The sequence below is a fragment of the Pseudophryne corroboree genome, chromosome 4 (genome assembly GCF_028390025.1).
Source record: "Pseudophryne corroboree isolate aPseCor3 chromosome 4, aPseCor3.hap2, whole genome shotgun sequence".
Classification (NCBI taxonomy): domain Eukaryota; kingdom Metazoa; phylum Chordata; class Amphibia; order Anura; family Myobatrachidae; genus Pseudophryne; species Pseudophryne corroboree.
This window is the reverse complement of record NC_086447.1, coordinates 785678486-785698262: the sequence shown is the minus strand read 5'-3', so window position 1 is coordinate 785698262 and position 19777 is coordinate 785678486. Positions and strand designations below refer to the sequence as shown.

Below are 19777 nucleotides of genomic sequence, written 5' to 3'. Positions count from 1 at the left end.
TTTCCCCAAGACACAAACTTATGAATAGTATACTGTAGGATTGCAAACTTATGAATAGCATAGGATTGCAGTCTAGTGGCCGAATAGTCCCAGAGTTTTCCACAAATACCACGGTTTCATTACCGCATCTAAAAGCACTCAGCATGGGGCGTAGAGTACCGAAAACTGAAAAAAGGCATGGCAGTGACCACTGTTGCTTGCTGTGGATCTATCCACAATTCTTCTTAAACAAACAGGGCCATAATTAGGGGTGTGCAACTGGTGCCCTCACAGAGGGTGCAATGTTAAGGGGGTGGAACCTGAATTTGGCCTGTGTCGGGACTAGAGCAACAACATCTAGCATGCAGCGCGACCCAGTGCATCCTTATGATGTTCTGGGTACTCAACTTCCAGCTCCCAACCCCCTCTTCTGTGATGTCATGATGTCACACAAGCTGGGCTGCGGGGAGGGACCAGTACTAGCTCAGGGGGCACATGTACCGTGCTGTGGCCCTACACAAAAGCGCTTCTGAAGAAGCAATCTCTGTACTAGTTTATCTCTGCCTACAATGCTGAAATTACTTTCCTATTAGAGTTATTATTACTCAATATTTTAAATGACAATGGTCTTATCAGCCATTTGTTTAATTTTGGTCTCATCTTCCTAGAGAAACACATAAAAGCGGCAAGGCATGGGAGCTATATGCTGTGGATGAATGGACTAAAAACAACATGTAGCATTGCCTTCTGGCTTTGTTTATTGCATAGGGGGTCTGAGTCCACATAGTGCAAGGAAATAGCTGTCTCTAACCATCTTCTGCCTGAAGGCACAGAAGGGTTTACAGGCCTGACTTTCAATGTACGCAGACAACCACATATAAAAATATATACTCCACATCTGAGATAAGGGTGGTAATTGGAATGGTCTAGGTTTGCTTAAATCCTCAATTTCTCTGACGTCCTAGTGGATGCTGGGAACTCCGTAAGGACCATGGGGAATAGCGGCTCCGCAGGAGACTGGGCACAAAAGTAAAGCTTTAGGACTACCTGGTGTGCACTGGCTCCTCCCCCTATGACCCTCCTCCAAGCCCCAGTTAGATTTTTGTGCCCGGCCGAGAAGGGTGCACACTAGGGGCTCTCCTGAGCTTCTTAGTGAAAGTTTAGTTTTAGGTTTTTTATTTTCAGTGAGACCTGCTGGCAACAGGCTCACTGCATCGAGGGACTAAGGAGAGAAGAAGCGAACTCACCTGCGTGCAGAGTGGATTGGGCTTCTTAGGCTACTGGACACCATTAGCTCCAGAGGGACCGAACACAGGCCATGCCTCGGAGCTCGGTCCCAGAGCCGCGCCGCCGGCCCCCTTACAGAGCCAGAAGCAAGAAGAGGTCCGGAAAAATCGGCGGCAGAAGACATCCTGTCTTCACCAATGTAGCGCACAGCACTGCAGCTGTGCGCCATTGCTCCTCAGCACACTTCACACTCCGGTCACTGAGGGTGCAGGGCGCTAGGGGGGGGCGCCCTGAGCAGCAATAAAAACACCTTGGCTGGCGAAAATACATCACATATAGCCCCCAGGGCTATATGGATGAATTTTAACCCCTGCCAGATTCCACAGAAAAATGGGAGAAAAGGCCGCCGAGAAGGGGGCGGAGCCTATCTCCTCAGCCCACTGGCGCCATTTTCTCTCACAGCTCCGTTGGAGGGAAGCTCCCTGGCTCTCCCCTGCAGTTACTACACTACAGAAAGGGGTTAAAAAAGAGAGGGGGGCACTAATTAGGCGCAGTTTAACAATACAGCAGCTATAAGGGGAAAAACACTTATATAAGGTTATCCCTGTATATATATATAGCGCTCTGGTGTGTGCTGGCATACTCTCCCTCTGTCTCCCCAAAGGGCTAGTGGGGTCCTGTCCTCTATCAGAGCATTCCCTGTGTGTGTGCTGTGTGTCGGTACGTTGTGTCGACATGTATGAGGAGGAAAATGAGGTGGAGGCGGAGCAATTGCCTGTAACAGAGATGTCACCCCCTAGGGAGTCGACACCTGAGTGGATGAGCTTATGGAAGGAATTATGTGACAGTGTCAGCTCTTTACAAAAGATTGATGACATGAGACAGCCGGCGACTCAGCCTGTGCCTGTCCAGGTGTCTCAAAAGCCATCTGGGGCCCTAAAACGCCCGTTACCGCAGATGGCAGATACAGACGCCGACACGGATACTGACTCCAGTGTCGACGATTAAGAAACGAATGTGACTTCCAGTAGGGCCACACGTTACATGATTGAGGCTATGGAAAATGTTTTTACACATTTCTGATAATACCAGTACCACTAAAAAGGGTATTATGTTGGGTGAGAAAAAACTGCCTGTAGTTTTTCCTGCATCTGAGGAATTAAATGAAGTGTGTGATGATGCGTGGGTTTCCCCCGATAAAAACTGTTAATTCCTAAAAAGTTATTAGCATCATACCCCTTCCCGCCAGAGGATAGGGCACGTTGGGAAACACCCCTTAGGGTGAATAAAGCGCTCACACGCTTGTCTAAACAGGTGGCACTACCGTCCCCGGATACGGCCGCCCTTAAGGAACCTGCTGACAGAAAGCAGTAAAATATCCTAAAATGTATATACACTCACACGGGTGTGATACTGCGACCAGCAATCGCCTCAGCCTGGATGTGCAGTGCTGGGGTGGCTTGGTCGGATTCCCTGACTGACAATATTGATACCCTATATAGGGACAGTATATTACTAACTATAGAGCATTTAAAAGATGCATTTCTATATATGCGTGATGCACAGAGGGATATTTGCCGGCTGGCATCAAGAGTAAGTGCGCTGTCCATTTCTGCCAGAAAAGGGTTATGGACAGGACAGTGGTCAGGTGATGCTGATTCCAAAAGGCATATGGAAGTATCGCCTTATAAAAGGGAGGAGTTATTTGGGGTAGGTCTAACAGACCTGGTGGCCATGGCAACGGCTGGAAAATCCACATTTTTACCCCAGGTAGCTTCTCAACCTAAGAAGAATTATCAGGCGCAGTCCTTTCGGCCCCATAAGGGCAAGCGGGCAAAAGGCGCCTCATTTCTGCCCCGTGGCAGAGGGAGAGGAAAAAGGCTGCAGCAAACAGCCAATTCCCAGGAACAAAAGCCCTCTCCCGCCTCCGCAAAGTCCTCAGCATGACGCTGTGCTTTACAAGCGGTCTCAGGCACGGTGGGGGCCCGTCTCAAGAAATTCGAGACGTCTCCCCCTCGCCGTTTCATAAAGTCTGCTTTACCGACGTCTCCCTCAGACAGGGAGACAGTATTGCAAGCCATTCACAGGCTGTATTCCCAGCAGGTGATAATCAAGGTACCCCTCCTGCAACAGGGAAAGGGGTACTATTCCACACTATTTGTGGTACCGAAGCCGGACGGCTCGGTGAGACCAATTTTAAATCTAAAATCCTTGAACACTTACATACAAAGGTTCAAATTCAAGATGGAGTCACTCAGAGCAGTGATTGCAAACCTGGAAGAAGGGGACTATATGGTCTCTCTGGACATCAAAGATGCTTACCTACATGTCCCAATTTACCCTTCTCCAAGGGTACCTCAGGTTTGTGGTACAGAACTGTCACTATCAGTTTCAGACGCTGCCGTTTGGATTGTCCACGGCACCCCGGGTCTTTACCAAGGTAATGGCCGAAATGATGATACTCCTTCGAAAGAAGGGAGTTTTAGTTATCCCTTACTTGGACGATCTCCTGATAAGGGCAAGATCCAGGGAACAGTTGGAAGTCGGGGTAGCACTATCTCAGATGGTTGGATTCTCAATATTCCAAAATCGCAGCTGATCCCGTCGACACGCCTTCTATTCCTAGGGATGATCCTGGACACAGTCCAGAAAAAGGTGTTTTCTCCCGGAAGAGAAAGCCAGGGAGTTATCCGAACTAGTCAGGAACCTCCTAAAACCAGGCCAAGTGTCAGTGCATCAGTGCACAAGGGTCATGGGAAAAATGGTGGCTTCCTACAAAGCAATTCCATTCGGCAGATTCCACGCAAGAACTTTCCAGTGGGACCTGCTGGACAAATGGTCCGGATCGCATCTTCAGATGCATCAGCGGATAACCCTGTCACCAAAAACAAGGGTGTCTCTCCTGTGGAGGTTGCAGAGTGCTCATCTTCTAGAGGGCCGCAGATTCGGCATTCAGGACTGGGTCCTGGTGACCACGGATGCCAGCCTGCGAGGCTGGGGAGCAATCACACAGGGAAGAAATTTCCAGGGCTTGTGGTCAAGCCTGGAGACATCACTTCACATAAATATTTTGGAGCTAAGGGCCATTTACAATGCCCTAAGCCAATCAAGACCTCTGCTTCAAGGTCAGCCGGTGCTGATCCAGTCGGACAACATCACGGCAGTCGCCCACGTAAACAGACAGGGCGGAACAAGAAGCAGGAGGGCAATGGCAGAAGCTGCAAGGATTTTTCGCTGGGCGGAAAATCATGTGATAGCACTGTCAGCAGTGTTCATTCCGGGAGTGGACAACTGGGAAGCAGACTTCCTCAGCAGGCACGACCTCCACCCGGGAGAGTGGGGACTTCACCCAGAAGTCTTCCACATGATTGTAAACCATTGGGAAGAACCAAAGGTGGACATGATGGCGTCCCGCCTAAACAAAAAATTGGACAGGTATTGCGCCAGGTCAAGGGACCCTCAGGCAATAGCTGTGGACGCTCTGGTAACACCGTGGGTGTACCAGTCAGTGTATGTGTTCCCTCCTCTTCCTCTCATACCAAAAGTACTGAGAATTATAAGACGGAGGGGAGTAAGAACTATACTCGTGGCTCCGGATTGGCCAAGAAGGACTTGGTACCCGGAATTTCAAGAGATGCTCACGGAGGACCCGTGGCCTCTACCTCTAAGAAGGGACCTGCTCCAGCAAGGACCCTGTCTATTCCAAGACTTACCGCGGCTGCGTTTGACGGCAGGGCGGTTGAACGCCGGATCCTGAAGGAAAAAGGCATTCCGGATGAAGTCATCCCTACCCTGGTCAAGCCAGGAAGGATGTAACCGCAAAGCATTATCACCGCATTTGGCGAAAATATGTTGCGTGGTGCGAGGCCAGTAAGGCCCCGATGGAGGAATTTCCTGCATTTCCTGCAAACAGGACTGTCCATTAAGGTTCAAATTTCGGCCCGGTCGATTTTCTTCCAGAAAGAACTGGCTTCAGTTCCTGAAGTTCAGACGTTTGTCAAGGGGGTACTGCATATACAACCTCCTTTTGTGCCTCCAGTGGCACCTTGGGATCTCAATGTAGTTTTGGGGTTCCTAAAATCACATTGGTTTGAACCACTCACCACTGTGGACTTAAAATATCTCACATGGAAAGTGGTAATGCTGTTGGCCCTGGCTTCAGCCAGGTGTGTCTCAGAATTGGCGGCTTTATCCTATAAAAGCCCTTACCTAATTTTTCATACGGACAGGGCAGAATTGAGGACTCGTCCTCAATTTCTCCCTAAGGTGGTTTCAGCGTTTCACCTGAACCAGCCTATTGTGGTACCTGCGGCTACTAGGGACTTGGAGGACTCCAAGTTGCTGGACGTAGTCAGGGCCCTGAAAATATATGTTTCCAGGACGGCTGGAGTCAGGAAATCTGACTCGCTGTTTATCCTGTATGCACCCAACAAGCTGGGTGCTCCTGCTTCTAAGCAGACTATTGCTCGTTGGATTTGTAGTACAATTCAGCGTGCACATTCTGTGGCAGGCCTGCCACAGCCAAAATCTGTGAAAGCCCATTCCACAAGGAAGGTGGGCTCATCTTGGGCGGCTGCCCGAGGGGTCTCGGCGTTACAACTTGGCCGAGCAGCTACTTGGTCAGGGGCAAACACGTTTGCTAAATTCTACAAATTTGATACCCTGGCTGAGGAGGATCTGGAGTTCTCTCATTCGGTGCTGCAGAGTCATCCGCACTCTCCCGCCCGTTTGGGAGCTTTGGTATAATCCCCATGGTCCTTACGGAGTTCCCAGCATCCACTAGGACGTCAGAGAAAATAAGAATTTACTTACCGATAATTCTATTTCTCGTAGTCCGTAGTGGATGCTGGGCGCCCATCCCAAGTGCGGATTGTCTGCAATACTTGTACATAGTTATTGTTACAAAAATCGGGTTATTATTGTTGTGAGCCATCTTTCCAGAGGCTCCTCTGTTATCATGCTGTTAACTGGGTTCAGATCACAGGTTATACGGTGTGATTGGTGTGGCTGGTATGAGTCTTACCCGGGATTCAAAATCCTTCCTTATTGTGTACGCTCGTCCGGGCACAGTAACCTAACTGAGGCTTGGAGGAGGGTCATAGGGGGAGGAGCCAGTGCACACCAGGTAGTCCTAAAGCTTTACTTTTGTGCCCAGTCTCCTGCGGAGCCGCTATTCCCCATGGTCCTTACGGAGTTCCCAGCATCCACTACGGACTACGAGAAATAGAATTATCGGTAAGTAAATTCTTATTTTTGCACAACTGTAAACAAATGTGGTGAAATCACTAGAGATGAGCGCCGGAAATTTTTCGGGTTTTGTGTTTTGGTTTTGGGTTCGGTTCCGCGGCCGTGTTTTGGGTTCGACCGCGTTTTGGCAAAACCTAACCGAATTTTTTTTGTCGGATTCGGGTGTGTTTTGGATTCGGGTGTTTTTTTCCAAAAAACCTAAAAAACAGCTTAAATCATAGAATTTGGGGGTCATTTTGATCCCAAAGTATTATTAACCTCAAAAACCATCATTTCCACTCATTTTCAGTCTATTCTGAATACCTCACACCTCACAATATTATTTTTAGTCCTAAAATTTGCACCGAGGTCGCTGGATGACTAAGCTAAGCGACCCTAGTGGCCGACACAAACACCTGGCCCATCTAGGAGTGGCACTGCAGTGTCACGCAGGATGTCCCTTCCAAAAAACCCTCCCCAAACAGCACATGACGCAAAGAAAAAAAGAGGCGCAATGAGGTAGCTGTGTGAGTAAGATAAGCGACCCTAGTGGCCGACACAAACACCGGGCCCATCTAGGAGTGGCACTGCAGTGTCACGCAGGATGTCCCTTCCAAAAAACCCTCCCCAAACAGCACATGACGCAAAGAAAAAAAGAGGCGCAATGAGGTAGCTGTGTGAGTAAGATAAGCGACCCTAGTGGCCGACACAAACACCGGGCCCATCTAGGAGTGGCACTGCAGTGTCACGCAGGATGTCCCTTCCAAAAAACCCTCCCCAAACAGCACATGACGCAAAGAAAAAAAGAGGCGCAATGAGGTAGCTGTGTGAGTAAGATAAGCGACCCTAGTGGCCGACACAAACACCGGGCCCATCTAGGAGTGGCACTGCAGTGTCACGCAGGATGTCCCTTCCAAAAAACCCTCCCCAAACAGCACATGACGCAAAGAAAAAAAGAGGCGCAATGAGGTAGCTGTGTGAGTAAGATAAGCGACCCTAGTGGCCGACACAAACACCGGGCCCATCTAGGAGTGGCACTGCAGTGTCACGCAGGATGTCCCTTCCAAAAAACCCTCCCCAAACAGCACATGATGCAAAGAAAAAAAGAGGCGCAATGAGGTAGCTGTGTGAGTAAGATAAGCGACCCTAGTGGCCGACACAAACACCGGGCCCATCTAGGAGTGGCACTGCAGTGTCACGCAGGATGTCCCTTCCAAAAAACCCTCCCCAAACAGCACATGACGCAAAGAAAAAAAGAGGCGCAATGAGGTAGCTGTGTGAGTAAGATAAGCGACCCTAGTGGCCGACACAAACACCGGGCCCATCTAGGAGTGGCACTGCAGTGTCACGCAGGATGTCCCTTCCAAAAAACCCTCCCCAAACAGCACATGATGCAAAGAAAAAAAGAGGCGCAATGAGGTAGCTGTGTGAGTAAGATAAGCGACCCTAGTGGCCGACACAAACACCGGGCCCATCTAGGAGTGGCACTGCAGTGTCACGCAGGATGGCCCTTCCAAAAAACACTCCCCAAACAGCACATGACGCAAAGAAAAAAAGGCGCAATGAGGTAGCTGTGTGAGTAAGATAAGCGACCCTAGTGGCCGACACAAACACCGGGCCCATCTAGGAGTGGCACTGCAGTGTCACGCAGGATGGCCCTTCCAAAAAACACTCCCCAAACAGCACATGACGCAAAGAAAAAAAGAGGCGCAATGAGGTAGCTGTGTGAGTAAGATAAGCGACCCTAGTGGCCGACACAAACACCGGGTCATCTAGGAGTGGCACTGCAGTGTCACGCAGGATGGCCCTTCCAAAAAACACTCCCCAAACAGCACATGACGCAAAGAAAATTAAAGAAAAAAGAGGTGCAAGATGGAATTGTCCTTGGGCCCTCCCACCCACCCTTATGTTGTATAAACAGGACATGCACACTTTAACCAACCCATCATTTCAGTGACAGGGTCTGCCACACGACTGTGACTGATATGACGGGTTGGTTTGGACCCCCACCAAAAAAGAAGCAATTAATCTCTCCTTGCACAAACTGGCTCTACAGAGGCAAGATGTCCACCTCATCATCATCCTCCGATATATCACCGTGTACATCCCCCTCCTCACAGATTATCAATTCGTCCCCACTGGAATCCACCATCTCAGCTCCCTGTGTACTTTGTGGAGGCAATTGCTGCTGGTCAATGTCTCCGCGGAGGAATTGATTATAATTCATTTTAATGAACATCATCTTCTCCACATTTTCTGGATGTAACCTCGTACGCCGATTGCTGACAAGGTGAGCGGCGGCACTAAACACTCTTTCGGAGTACACACTTGTGGGAGGGCAACTTAGGTAGAATAGTTTGTGCAAGGGCCTCCAAATTGCCTCTTTTTCCTGCCAGTATAAGTACGGACTGTGTGACGTGCCTACTTGGATGCGGTCACTCATATAATCCTCCACCATTCTTTCAATGTTGAGAGAATCATATGCAGTGACAGTAGACGACATGTCCGTAATCGTTGTCAGGTCCTTCAGTCCGGACCAGAGGTCAGCATCAGCAGTCGCTCCAGACTGCCCTGCATCACCGCCAGCGGGTGGGCTCGGAATTCTTAGCCTTTTCCTCGCACCCCCAGTTGCGGGAGAATGTGAAGGAGGAGATGTTGACAGGTCGCGTTCCGCTTGACTTGACAATTTTCTCACCAGCAGGTCTTTCAACCCCAGCAGACTTGTGTCTGCCGGAAAGAGAGATCCAAGGTAGGCTTTAAATCTAGGATCGAGCACGGTGGCCAAAATGTAGTGCTCTGATTTCAACAGATTGACCACCCGTGAATCCTTGTTAAGCGAATTAAGGGCTCCATCCACAAGTCCCACATGCCTAGCGGAATCGCTCCGTGTTAGCTCCTCCTTCAATGTCTCCAGCTTCTTCTGCAAAAGCCTGATGAGGGGAATGACCTGACTCAGGCTGGCAGTGTCTGAACTGACTTCACGTGTGGCAAGTTCAAAGGGCATCAGAACCTTGCACAACGTTGAAATCATTCTCCACTGCGCTTGAGACAGGTGCATTCCACCTCCTATATCGTGCTCAATTGTATAGGCTTGAATGGCCTTTTGCTGCTCCTCCAACCTCTGAAGCATATAGAGGGTTGAATTCCACCTCGTTACCACTTCTTGCTTCAGATGATGGCAGGGCAGGTTCAGTAGTTTTTGGTGGTGCTCCAGTCTTCTGTACGTGGTGCCTGTACGCCGAAAGTGTCCCGCAATTCTTCTGGCCACCGACAGCATCTCTTGCACGCCCCTGTCGTTTTTTAAAAAATTCTGCACCACCAAATTCAAGGTATGTGCAAAACATGGGACGTGCTGGAATTTGCCCATATTTAATGCACACACAATATTGCTGGCGTTGTCCGATGCCACAAATCCACAGGAGAGTCCAATTGGGGTAAGCCATTCCGCGATGATCTTCCTCAGTTGCCGTAAGAGGTTTTCAGCTGTGTGCGTATTCTGGAAACCGGTGATACAAAGCGTAGCCTGTCTAGGAAAGAGTTGGCGTTTGCGAGATGCTGCTACTGGTGCCGCCGCTGCTGTTCTTGCGGCGGGAGTCCATACATCTACCCAGTGGGCTGTCACAGTCATATAGTCCTGACCCTGCCCTGCTCCACTTGTCCACATGTCCGTGGTTAAGTGGACATTGGGTACAGCTGCATTTTTTAGGACACTGGTGACTCTTTTTCTGAGGTCTGTGTACATTTTCGGTATCGCCTGCCTAGAGAAATGGAACCTAGATGGTATTTGGTACCGGGGACACAGTACCTCCAACAAGTCTCTAGTTGGCTCTGCAGTAATGATGGATACCGGAACCACGTTTCTCACCACCCAGGATGCCAAGGCCTCAGTTATCCGCTTTGCAGTAGGATGACTGCTGTGATATTTCATCTTCCTCGCAAAGGACTGTTGAACAGTCAATTGCTTACTGGAAGTAGTACAAGTGGGCTTACGACTTCCCCTCTGGGATGACCATCGACTCCCAGCAGCAACAACAGCAGCGCCAGCAGCAGTAGGCGTTACACGCAAGGATGCATCGGAGGAATCCCAGGCAGGAGAGGACTCGTCAGAATTGCCAGTGACATGGCCTGCAGGACTATTGGCATTCCTGGGGAAGGAGGAAATTGACACTGAGGGAGTTGGTGGGGTGGTTTGCGTGAGCTTGGTTACAAGAGGAAGGGATTTACTGGTCAGTGGACTGCTTCCGCTGTCGCCCAAAGTTTTTGAACTTGTCACTGACTTATTATGAATGCGCTGCAGGTGACGTATAAGGGAGGATGTTCCGAGGTGGTTAACGTCCTTACCCCTACTTATTACAGCTTGACAAAGGCAACACACGGCTTGACACCTGTTGTCCGCATTTCTGTTGAAATACTTCCACACCGAAGAGCTGATTTTTTTGGTATTTTCACCAGGCATGTCAGTGGCCATATTCCTCCCACGGACAACAGGTGTCTCCCCGGGTGCCTGACTTAAACAAACCACCTCACCATCAGAATCCTCCTGGTCAATTTCCTCCCCAGCGCCAGCAACACCCATATCCTCCTCATCCTGGTGTACTTCAACACTGACATCTTCAATCTGACTATCAGGAACTGGACTGCGGGTGCTCCTTCCAGCACTTGCAGGGGGCGTGCAAATGGTGGAAGGCGCATGCTCTTCACGTCCAGTGTTGGGAAGGTCAGGCATCGCAACCAACACAATTGGACTCTCCTTGTGGATTTGGGATTTCGAAGAACGCACAGTTCTTTGCGGTGCTTTTGCCAGCTTGAGTCTTTTCAGTTTTCTAGCGAGAGGCTGAGTGCTTCCATCCTCATGTGAAGCTGAACCACTAGCCATGAACATAGGCCAGGGCCTCAGCCGTTCCTTGCCACTCCGTGTGGTAAATGGCATATTGGCAAGTTTACGCTTCTCCTCCGACAATTTTATTTTAGGTTTTGGAGTCCTTTTTTTACTGATATTTGGTGTTTTGGATTTGACATGCTCTGTACTATGACATTGGGCATCGGCCTTGGCAGACGACGTTGCTGGCATTTCATCGTCTCGGCCATGACTAGTGGCAGCAGCTTCAGCACGAGGTGGAAGTGGATCTTGATCTTTCCCTAATTTTGGAACCTCAACATTTTTGTTCTCCATATTTTAATAGGCACAACTAAAAGGCACCTCAGGTAAACAATGGAGATGGATGGATACTAGTATACAATTATGGATGGACTGCCGAGTGCCGACACAGAGGTATCTACAGCCGTGAACTACCGTACTGTGTCTGCTGCTAATATAGACTGGTTGATAATGAGATGTAGTATGTATAAAGAAGAAAGAAAAAAAAATCCACGGGTAGGTGGTATACAATTATGGATGGACTGCCGAGTGCCGACACAGAGGTAGCTACAGCCGTGGACTACCGTACTGTACTGTGTCTGCTGCTAATATAGACTGGTTGATAATGAGATGTAGTATGTATAAAGAAGAAAGAAAAAAAAAAACACGGGTAGGTGGTATACAATTATGGATGGACTGCCGAGTGCCGACACAGAGATAGCTACAGCCGTGGACTACCGTACTGTACTGTGTCTGCTGCTAATATAGACTGGATGATAATGAGATGTAGTATGTATAAAGAAGAAAGAAAAAAAAAACACGGGTAGGTGGTATACAATTATGGATGGACTGCCACGTGCCGACACAGAGGTAGCTACAGCCGTGGACTACCGTACTGTACTGTGTCTGCTGCTAATATAGACTGGTTGATAATGAGATGTAGTATATATAAAGAAGAAAGAAAAAAAAAACCACGGGTAGGTGGTATACAATTATGGATGGACTGCCGAGTGCCGACACAGAGATAGCTACAGCCGTGGACTACCGTACTGTACTGTGTCTGCTGCTAATATAGACTGGATGATAATGAGATGTAGTATGTATAAAGAAGAAAGAAAAAAAAAACCACGGGTAGGTGGTATACAATTATGGATGGACTGCCGAGTGCCGACACAGAGGTAGCTACAGCCGTGGACTACCGTACTGTACTGTGTCTGCTGCTAATATAGACTGGTTGATAATGAGATGTAGTATGTATAAAGAAGAAAGAAAAAAAAAACCACGGGTAGGTGGTATACAATTATGGATGGACTGCCGAGTGCCGACACAGAGGTAGCTACAGCCGTGAACTACCGTACTGTGTCTGCTGCTAATATAGACTGGTTGATAATGAGATGTAGTATGTATAAAGAAGAAAGAAAAAAAAAACCACGGGTAGGTGGTATACAATTATGGATGGACTGCCGAGTGCCGACACAGAGGTAGCTACAGCCGTGGACTACCGTACTGTGTCTGCTGCTAATATAGACTGGTTGATAATGAGATGTAGTATGTATAAAGAAGAAAGAAAAAAAAAACCACGGGTAGGTGGTATACAATTATGGATGGATTGCCGAGTGCCGACACAGAGGTAGCTACAGCCGTGGACTACCGTACTGTACTGTGTCTGCTGCTAATATAGACTGGTTGATAATGAGATGTAGTATGTATAAAGAAGAAAGAAAAAAAAAACCACGTGTAGGTGGTATACAATTATGGATGGACTGCCGAGTGCCGACACAAAGGTAGCTACAGCCGTGGACTACCGTACTGTACTGTGTCTGCTGCTAATATAGACTGGTTGATAATGAGATGTAGTATGTATAAAGAAGAAAGAAAAAAAAAACCACGGGTAGGTGGTATACAATTATGGATGGACTGCCGAGTGCCGACACAGAGGTAGCTACAGCCGTGAACTACCGTACTGTGTCTGCTGCTAATATAGACTGGTTGATAATGAGATGTAGTATGTATAAAGAAGAAAGAAAAAAAAAACCACGGGTAGGTGGTATACAATTATGGATGGACTGCCGAGTGCCGACACAGAGGTAGCTACAGCCGTGGACTACCGTACTGTGTCTGCTGCTAATATAGACTGGTTGATAATGAGATGTAGTATGTATAAAGAAGAAAGAAAAAAAAAAACACGGGTAGGTGGTATACAATTATGGATGGACTGCCGAGTGCCGACACAGAGGTAGCTACAGCCGTGGACTACCGTACTGTGTCTGCTGCTAATATAGACTGGTTGATAATGAGATGTAGTATGTATAAAGAAGAAAGAAAAAAAAAACCACGGGTAGGTGGTATACAATTATGGATGGACTGCCGAGTGCCGACACAGAGATAGCTACAGCCGTGGACTACCGTACTGTACTGTGTCTGCTGCTAATATAGACTGGATGATAATGAGATGTAGTATGTATAAAGAAGAAAGAAAAAAAAAACCACGGGTAGGTGGTATACAATTATGGATGGACTGCCGAGTGCCGACACAGAGGTAGCTACAGCCGTGAACTACCGTACTGTGTCTGCTGCTAGTATAGACTGGATGATAAATAATGATATAAAAAATATATATATATCACTACTGCAGCCGGACAGGTATATATTATATAATGACGGACCTGCTGGACACTGTCTGTCAGCAGAATGAGTTTTTTATAGAATAAAAAAACACCACACAAGTCACACGACGAGTGTTTAACTTTTTCAGGCAGACAATCACAATATACTGGTGGTCAGTGTGGTCAGGTCACTGGTCAGTCACACTGGCAGTGGCACTCTGGCAGCAAAAGTGTGCACTGTTTAATATGTACTCCTGGCTCCTGCTATAACCTATAACTGCTCCCCAGTCTCCCCCACAATTAAGCTGTGTGAGCACAGTCAGATATTATACATAGATGATGCAGCACACTGGGCTGAGCACAGATATGGTATGTGACTGAGTCACTGTGTATCGTTTTTTTCAGGCAGAGAACGGATTATATTAAATAATAATAAAACTGCACTGGTGGTCTCACTGGTCAGTCACTAGTATAACTAACTAACTACTATCAGCAAAATTCTGCACTCTCTGAGTACTCCTCCTAAGCTCCAGTAAATGAAGTGTCTCACTCTCACTCTCCTATCTATTTCTAAACGGAGAGGACGCCAGCCACGTCCTCTCCCTATCAATCTCAATGCACGTGTGAAAATGGCGGCGACGCGCGGCTCCTTATATAGAATCCGAGTCTCGCGATAGAATCCGAGCCTCGCGAGAATCCGACAGCGTGATGATGACGTTCGGGCGCGCTCGGGTTAACCGAGCAAGGCGGGAAGATCCGAGTCGCTCGGCCCCGTGTAAAAAAACCTGAAGTTCGGGCGGGTTCGGATTCCGAGGAACCGAACCCGCTCATCTCTAGAAATCACCTGTGCTAGCGTTGGTGAATACAGTCATTTTTATAGAGGCGAGCTAGTTAATGGGATTATTCACAATTTTAGTCCAGTGGTTTCATTTTTGTTAATGGTTTAAATTAAAAGAATTAGGATTAATACCCCTTGGTGCCCTAGGCCACATAATGGTTTGGGCAACATCCCTCTTTAATTTATCTTAAATAAAATGGGTTATGAGAATCTAGGTCCCTCAGTGCTCACTGAGCATTAGGTAGGGTTTTAAGTTAAACAAGTCCAGCTATGCCCAGGCCTAACAATTGCAAACCCTGCCCTGGCTAAACACAAAGAAAGTTCTTGCAGCCAAACATTACAATAAATTCCAAATGTCATCCACATTAGTTTCAAAAGTGCACTAAAAGATAGAAAACTGTTTTTATGTCTAAGAATATTTTTCCCTGTTAGAAAAGTTATTGAGTTTTATTCCCCACAGAGCCAATAAGAATGGGACCTTCCACTTCATGCAATAAAATGTTCTTTAGCTATTATGAGTACTGTGCCATGGGAAAACCAAGTATCACAACTAGAAGTTTGAGCTTTATTAGGGTTCCATAAAGAAAGAATATAACAAAAAGATATTTAACCTGTTCATTGGTTCCATGCAGAAATGCAGCAGGGAGACCTCTGACTTTTCTTTGTTCCATACGGAATAAGTTATAGTTGGGCATAGTCAGTTTACAGTAAACAGATGATGCGTTTCATAGTACAGGTTGAGTATCCCATATCCAAATATTCCGAAATACGGACTTTTTTGAGCGAGAGTGAGAGTGAGATAGTGAAATCTTTGTTTTCTGTAGCTCAATGTACTCAAACTTTATTTAATACACAAGTTATTAAAAATATTGTATTAAATGAACTTCAGACTGTGTGTATAAGGTGTATATGAAACATAAATGCATTCTGTGATTGTACACACACTTTTTTTTAGTGCACAGAACAGTTTTCCTGCGTGACGACACCTTTGCAGCATCATGGCCAAACACCCTCGGTTTTGTAACCAAAACCGTCCTGATATTCCCTCACTATCATGGATAATTTAATATCCGCATTATGCTACTTTATGCGATTAAACAATAAATGAAACAGTAGTTTAGGAGAAATTAAAGTTTTATTTAATAAAAGCAGTGGTTACACTTTTTCACATTGCTTCATATTTTCCCACCACCCTACAAACCTTTTGGCACTTCTAGCTTATAGATGCATAAACGTGCAAATTGGTTCATGTGCATTGGCTAAAAATAACACAACCTCCCCCCCAAAAAAAAAAAAAAAAACAACAACCCCAAAACCCTCTATAACAAAAGAGCAACTTGAGGGGCGCTGATAATTAAAAGACTGTGAATGTGAATTGTAAATAAGAATTAGCATGACTTGATTGGCTGACATTAAAATGGGACTCAGGGGGTCATTCAGATCTGATCTATTTTGCCGCTAATTTTGCTCTCCTGCGTTCAGTAGTCTCCACCTCCAGAGGGAGTATATATTCGCTGTGCAAGTGTACCCAGCATGACCAGCCAAATCTGTTACTCCTCCAGTGCAATAGAATCAGGCTGATCGGTGCAGGGCTGATGTCACACACGCTCCCTGAAAACGATTGGGGACACCTGCTTTTTCCCGGACACTCCCTGTAAACGCTCAGTTGCCACCCACGAATGGCCTCTTCCTGTCAATCACCTTGTGAACGCCCGTGCAATCGGATTTTTCGCAGCATCCCATCGCTGACCGGCGATGCCCGTTGTTGTCCGACGCGCGTGCGCATTGCGATCAGGTCTGAATTACCCCCATAGACAGCATTATATCATGTAATAATATCAATGTGTCAGCAAGCAAGCAGTAACTAACTATTTCCCAGCTGCTGATGTGTGAATAAACTCTAGGTTTGAATTTTTTTTTTTTAAGACAGAATCTTGGCCGACCTGCATTCAATTCGCAAACTGATTTGTGGTGTCCCATTAGGCCGAATTCTGACCAATCTTGAACTATGCCGAATTGTTTCATTCATACAGTATGTAATATTTAGACATTACATACAGTTACGTAGCTGTACGCAGTGCTTAAAGTGGTCCTAGAGAGGTGGTGGAACTCACCCCCCTCCCCACGGTGCCCATGTAATAAAGGTATTGCGCGCGCCGTAGAGGCGCGCAGCAAAAAGGGGGGGTGGCCTCAAAAAGAAAGGGGCGTGGTCACACAATAGTAATAATGCCCACAGTAGTAGTACCCAAGTGGAAATTTTGAAGTGGGGGTATGGAAAAGTGAAGGGTGCAATTATGTGCGCGCCGAAGGCGCGTGCACTCCGGACAAGGGGGCGTGGCCACGCAAAAGGGGGTGTGCCCTTCAGTGTAGTTTACCACACCATATACCCCTTATACACATTATGCACCACAATAGTAGGACCCCTTTCACATTATACCTTACAGTATGAGCCGAAATTCACATTTATACCACACAGTATGAGCCACATTCATATTACACCACACAGTATGAGCCAAATTCACATTACACCACACAGTATGAGCCAAATTCACATTACACCACACGGTATGAGCCGAAATTCACATTACACCACACAGTATGAGCCGAAATTCACATTATAGCACACGGTATGAGCCGAAATTCACATTACACCACACAGTATGAGCCGAAATTCACATTATAGCACACGGTATGAGCCGAAATTCACATTATAGCACACGGTATGAGCCGAAATTCACATTATAGAGTGACAGAGTGACAGGGAGAGTGACAGCAGGGACATGAAAAGTGACAGCAGGGACATGGAAAGTGACAGCAAGGGAATACAGTAGGAACTAGGGAGAGAGAAAGGCAGCAGGTTAGATTACCTGTTTAGCAGCGGCGGTGGTCTGCGGTGCTGTGGATGAGTAGGCTGTGGTAGGCGTGACGTGGAGGAGGCTGTGGGCCTCGGAGATAGTGCGGAGGAGGAGGCTGTGGGTGCGCAGAGGTCCGAGGGCGGGGCGGCAGAAGAGGCTGAGGGCGGCTGCAGTGGATCTGGAACCAGGCTGGCTTTATTATCCCTGCCGCCGCATCAAGCTCCTGTGACCACGGCGCTAATATTTCAAAACTGCTGCGGACCGGCAGCCAATCAGCGACAGATTTGAACTAGTAGCGCCGCGGTCACAGGAGCTCGATGCAGCGGCAGGGATAATAAAGCCGGCCTGGTCCCAGATCCGCTGCAGCTGGGAGTCTGGAACCTGGGCTTCCAGTGCGGCGGCGATGGTAGGGATGGAGCGACGGAGGGCGGACCGGGAACGCAGCTTCTTTGTCGGCCCATACAGTAATGCCCCCAGCAGTAGCACCCCGTATACAATGCCCACAGTAGTAGTGCCCCTTATGCAATGCCCCCAACAGTAGTGCCCCTTATGAAGTGCCCCCTTTACAATGCCCTCATTAGCTGTGCACCCCATCAGTAATGCCCTTAATGGTAATGCCCCTGTGTAGTATTGCCCCTAGTCGTTTAGCCCCAGTAGTCATGCCCATACTGGTAATGCCCCTGCAGTTATGACCCCAGCAATTTACTCCCCCCCCCCTTTAGTTTAGCCTCTGAGTGGTAATGCGCCCAGTAGTTTTGCCCTCATGTAGTTTGCCCCATGTAGTTTATCCCCCAGTGGTAATGCCCCCTGCAGTTGTGCCCCCAGTTGTTTAGCCCCTGTAGTTTAGCCCCCATGTAGTTTGCCAAAGTTAGTAATGTCCCCATTAGTTTGCCCCCTTGTAGTTATACCCCCAGTAGTTTAGCTCCTGTAATTATGCCCCCTTGTAGTTTAGCCCCCAGTAGTAATGCTGCCAGTAGTTTGCCCCTTTGTAGCTTGCCCCCTTGTAGTAATGCCCCCAGTAGCTTGCCCCTTGTAGTTTGCCCCAGCAGTAAAGCCCCCAGTAGTTTGCCCCCAGTACTAAAGCCCCCCAGTAGTTTGCCCCTCTGTAGTTTGCCCCAGTAGTAAAGCCCCCTAGTAGTTTGCCCCTCTGTAGTTTGCCCCAGTAGTAAAGCCCCCCAGTAGTTTTGCCCCTCTGTAGTTTGCCCCAGTAGTAAAGCCCCCCAGTAGTAAAAGCCCCCCAGTAACTAGCCCCCAGTAGAAACACCGCTAGTGGTACACATATAGGAGGGAGGGGGGAGCACCATACTTACCAAGCCCCGCTCCCGCCGCAGTCCTCTCTCGCCGCCCGCTCCTCGGCACTATGGGAGAGACGTCATGACGTCTCTCCCATAGCGCGCACTGACAGAGCCGGAAGCCGGAGCTCAGTACTGAGCTCCGGCTGCCGCTGCGGAGAGGGAGACGGGCGCCCGCTGGTAACGTGATCTCAGCGGGCGCCCGGCATCTCCCTGCAGCGCCGCCCGGGACATCGGGTTAGGTGAGCCGTCGGAGGCGGAACTGCGTTCCGTCTCCTGGTGGAACTGACGGAACGCATTTCCGCCCCGTTCCGGCTCACTTTAACCCCTGGCTGTACGTACTGTAGGTGTTGTTCAGAGACGTTTCTAGAGAGGAGGGGACCCGTGTGCAGACTCCATGTGTGGGCACCCTCCTCTCCCATAGCCGTCACCGCCGCTGTTAGCGCTCTCAGCACTGAGATTCTGGCACACTGCCAGAGTCTACAGCGCATGCGCTGGACTCCAAAAAAATTACCGCCGCGCCATTTTTTTAAAATCCTGCGCATACGCTGTAGACTCTGGCACTGTACCAGAGTCTCTAGTGCTCAGTGCGCTAGCAGCGGCGGTGACAGCTACGGGAGATGAGGGGGCCCACACACACAGTCACCGATGGACGCCGGAAAGGTGAGTATAGAGGAAATGGGTGCAGTGTGTGAGGTGTGCACCGCACACACTGCACCCATTATAGGTACGCCACTGGTGTTGTTATACTGTGTGTGATGGAGGAGATTCTGGAAATACAGGTAGGATTAGCATTGACTACTGACTCCATTGCTTCACATATGAAAATGTCTTTTTTTGACAGTTGCCATTTATTTGTCATTTTAAGTTGAATATTTTTTTATTTTTTTTTCTAT

At 48.1% G+C, this 19777-nt stretch overlaps 1 protein-coding gene across 3 annotated transcripts in view; it reads left to right on the top strand.

Annotated features, from left to right (window-relative positions):
- The window catches only part of KCNG3 (potassium voltage-gated channel modifier subfamily G member 3), an 80916-nt gene that overhangs the window by 52437 nt on the left and 8702 nt on the right, over window positions 1–19777 (top strand). The window lies entirely within an intron of this gene.